Source organism: Hippocampus bargibanti, linkage group LG18 (assembly GCF_051943395.1).
Source record: "Hippocampus bargibanti isolate YZ-2025 linkage group LG18, ASM5194339v1, whole genome shotgun sequence".
Classification (NCBI taxonomy): Eukaryota; Metazoa; Chordata; class Actinopteri; order Syngnathiformes; family Syngnathidae; genus Hippocampus; species Hippocampus bargibanti.
In genome coordinates, this window is record NC_142751.1 from 1,289,572 (window position 1) to 1,294,112 (window position 4,541).

The window sequence follows — 4,541 nt, forward strand, 5'->3', positions numbered from 1 at the left end:
GCTGCCAGCAAATTTTTGTTTCATAAATGTGCTGAGTTCCAACACTTGGTGTGCTCTTTGTGTAGTTTTTAGATTTGTATGTTTAACCTATGGAAAATATCTCTTGTCTTTTAATTACATATTGACGAACAACCTGTGCAGATCGGACCTAAATGATAATGTTTTAATTTTCTCAATTTTCATTCTAAGTTGCTAGAACAAACACTTTTTCTTGCATATTTATTGGATTGGATTTGCCTTTATTAGTCTCGCAGTTGAGAAATTTACATTTCACAGCAGCAAAGTTATGAAAGAAATGAAAGTAGAAAAGCAAAATACAGAAGCTGCTGGAAAGGCAGCCACTCTCGTGGCGCCGTCTTGAAGTCAAAAGAACAAAAAAACTAAATAACAAATAACATGACAACACAGAGAGACATTCATTCTTAAGCACTTTCTGTACCTTCTTTGTTACATAAAGCAGTTCCAGATGAAAGAGAAGAGGATCAAAGTGTCTCTTCACCAGTGGATCAGTGACATCATGGTGGAATGTGCACGTCCACGACAAGCTAAATGTAAATTCAAACACGCAGCTGTAGCATCCATTGACGAAAAGAGATTGTCTCACATCTCCTGTCCCACATAAATCTGCTTCAATTCCAAGCCGCAACAGTTCTACATACGCATCCTTTCACGCTCCTTTCTTGTTATCGCGGGCTCCTCAAGCCATGTATCTATTCAGCCGCAGACTGTCCAACAGCACTGACCTTTCCGCTGAACAAAGCGGGGCTGTGAAGATGCTGACCATTATAGGCTCAAAAAGGCACAATCGCCCAAGAGCTGTCCAGCGATGACAGTCAAATGGCACCGACTTTCCTCACAATCAAAAACAGTACTGGCATATTCATGTTGCCGAAAAGGCGCAACAAAACAATCCGCATCCGTTCCACACGACGCACAACAACACAAAGTGACAAAAGAAAACACAAAAACAAGACAGAAACAACAAGAAAAATAAGGCTCATGAGAGCACTTGCTGACGGTTGCCTACTCGGGACGCCATCTTATAGAATAGATTGAAGAGAATCAAGTAAATTAACACTGCTCACGTACCAATTTCAATGGCATCCTCCGATCTTTTTAATAATTGAAATACATCAACCTGAAATTTCCAAGATTCAAGACATTGTGGTAAGAAAATAAATACAAATTGCTTTCATATTAACAACTGTGTGTAAAACGTTCAAAATTGGTGTGTCCAGAAGTTAAATCGACAAATATTCAAGAAAAAAAACACTCCATATGTTGAAATAAAAGCTATTGTCTCTGTGTTGTATTGAAATGTGCCAGAAACAAGTGCACATGCCACATATAACATACATAAAAACAATGCATTGTTCCAGTTGCCAAACCTAACCTTTCCTTAGTTTCGGACCTAATCTTAACTGCGTTTTGCAGACATTCTCATTAATTGTATCAATGCGTTTTTTCACGAAATATTTCACTCCCTTCCAAGTTCTCCCTTTCAATTCTTCTGGTGAAGCCTTAATGCAGTTCATGCATTCGTCTTTGTCTGAAACCTTGAGAGACCTGATGGAGTCCATCAAGGTTTTCTCCACAGCGTGGATTTCTTCTTTTGTCCACTTTACTTTACTTTCATTTTTACTTCTTCCTTCCCGATATAAAATGGGACAGTAAATTAATATTCCTCCAAAAGTTAAGACACAGGCCAGTGCTTGGTCTGTTTTGTAACAGTTTTGTCGTTTTTATACATCAAATGATAACACATTCACAAGCCACTAGATAACAGTTTACCTTCAGAGATCTTCACCAGCTCCGCAATACCATCCAATTTACCTATTAGTAGTAAACACAGAATAAATATATTGAGTTCTACAAAATCAGGAATATGTACTTCAGTGCTATGTTCACGGTGCAGGTCTGAATGCAATTCAGATTTTTTTTTGGTGGGATCAATTTATTTTGTAAGGGTTCACATTACATGAAGAATTGCTTATCTATTTAAAAAACATGATTTTAAAGATTCCATTCCAATTCCTATACACCCTCGACGTTAACTTGAAGTTGTTTAATGCTAAATATCCCATAGAATGTTATGAGGAGGAAGAGATATAGAGCATTTGTAGGATAACAATACCTTTTGTTTGCTGTGTTGGAACAGGCACCTTCTTGACGAGCAGCATCTTCCCATCTGAGCTACCTGCACAAAAAACAGGTCTCTTGTTTCTATTTATAATTGTATTTTATTTATTGCATTCTATTTATGATTGTATTTTATTTATTATAGTACCTATGCTTGTCTGTGACTGTAAATTGTCCTCACGAGCATTGAAAGGCGCTTAAAATGTAATGTATTATTATTATCATCATTATCATTATTATTATTACATATTATTATTACAACATATGTGTATCGTCTGTAATATACCCGACAGCAAACACATAACTGGATTTCGGGTGGGTACGTTGCTGTCTCAGCATCAGTGACTGCTTGACCCTCCTCCCACTCTCCTTGTGCAAGATTAGATTAGATCACATTACATTACATTGCCCTTTATTTGACTCACAGTGGAGAAATTCACAAGTTCTAAATGTCAACATGAATACATACTGACATGTATGACACAAATGGTCTATATTTTCGGGAAGGCATTGAAGAAAACATATTTTGACCTAAAAATTTTAAAGTCATGAACATACCAGATGATTGTGGCGATGATGTTGATGTTGGAGTACATTTTGTCATATCTTTATCGTCCTCATCATCAGTGCCTGCCATATCAGTGTCAACACAGTTTTTCTGAGGAACAGAGGAAACACAGATAAAACTTCAGCTGGCAGAGGAAAACATGAGTGCAATTATTTCCTAAAATATGCAGATGTGTTCTTACCATACGGATCAATGTTGATTTCATCAAAATTCTTGCCCTTAAACTGGGACAAACTTCCCGTTTCCAGAGCGATGAGTACATTGCTCATTTTAGCAAGCTGCAATGTCCCCTCCGGCAGCCGATAATATTGACGGTGGACTCTGATATCATGGCCTAGGACAGGGATGGGCAAACTACGGCCCATGGGCCACATACGGCCTGTAAGGCTTTTTAATCCAGCCCGCCGAACTTGTCCAAATTATAGTAAAAACAGTGTCTGAAACTCGTGACAAAAAGGTAGCGGACAAAACGGCAGACAACTCTGAAAAGTTGCCTGCCCAGTTTTTCACAACTTGAAACACGATAAAACCAGCAATCACAAAAAAACATCGTCACAAAGTATTACGTTTTTTTATATTAACTAAGGCTGTACCTACCACAAATGTTACCTTGCTTAATTTATGGCAAATGTCCAAGGCTGCAGATTGCGCTGCAGTAGTCATTTGTCACCATGGTGCACAATGCAATGTTTGCATTGATAGCTACAAGCCACTAAGCCCCTTTCATAACTCTCACGTACACTTTACAGTCACGGTTTGATATAAATGTATGTTTTTTTAGCGTCACACATGTTGTTAGCTTCTTTTGAATCTTTCTTCTGGGCTGAGGTTCTGTGCATCTATTTTGGAAAATGATATGCAAATGCACAACCTTATAACGCTTGCGAAAGTCCGGAAGAAAGAAGCAGACTTCTGATTGGCTGCCGTGCCGAGTATGCAAATTTCAACTGCCTATGTTTGTGTGCTTGGAGACGGTACACGTCCACTGTTTGCGCGTGAAGGCGAGGGCGTCCGTGGCGAGTTTGTAGAGCGTGCGGTCAGAACAATCCATCCATGATTTAGCGGAGTTTAACACAAGTAGGTATTATTGAGCTTGAATATTTCATTGTGGAATAATATGTTTTGAACGTTGAAAGTGATTCAATTTTTCAATAAATGTTGATTTCTTAACTTTGCACCGTCGATTGAAACTTATTAAAAACAGACGCAATCTTGATAAATCACAGTGCATATGTTATTGTAATCTATTTCCATTTCTTCCTCCCAGTATCTGCGAAATAGTCTGTAAATGCCATATCTTGCATATTCCTTGAGACAAATTTATTAATTGATCAGGGATATGTTTCTAATTTGAAAGACAGTTAATAAATTAGGTTGTAGTGTTCTTACTGTGCTATGAGGTTTGTACACACTACGTTTAAAGGACAACCGGCACCATTTTTTTTGTTTCCTACTGACATCAGAAAAACGTTTTATAGCATCTAAAATACCCAAAACACGCAGGCTGATATTTTTAGTCAAATGAAAAACACCAATAAAAATGACTCCAAAATGAATCCGGAAATGGCCAGTTTCAGAAGGTCCCGTCCCCTTTGTTCGTGACGTCACACCAAGATGTCTTGCCTTGCTCGACAATCAAAACAATGGCTTCAGATTCGGATTGATTCAAGGAGTCCTCCCATGTCAATTCGAGCCGTCAATGACAGCAATGTAGCATCCAGAAAATGCAGAAGATGGCGCCCAAGCTCCGTTGGAAATGGGCTGATTTGTCTGCTGGGAATTTGTGTCAACTAGTATCAAATAGTAGTCTTGGTGCAACACACAACGATTCACC

At 38.4% G+C, this 4,541-nt stretch overlaps 1 long non-coding RNA gene across 1 annotated transcript; it reads right to left on the reverse strand.

Moving 5' to 3' along the window:
• Positions 1–2,131: 2,131 nt before the first annotated feature.
• Positions 2,132–3,990, reverse strand: LOC148884171 (uncharacterized). Its single transcript, XR_016118328.1, has 3 exons — positions 2,889–3,990; positions 2,698–2,797; positions 2,132–2,197 (listed from the first exon to the last, which is right to left on the reverse strand). It is a non-coding gene; the product is annotated as an uncharacterized LOC148884171 (long non-coding RNA).
• Positions 3,991–4,541: the final 551 nt, after the last annotated feature.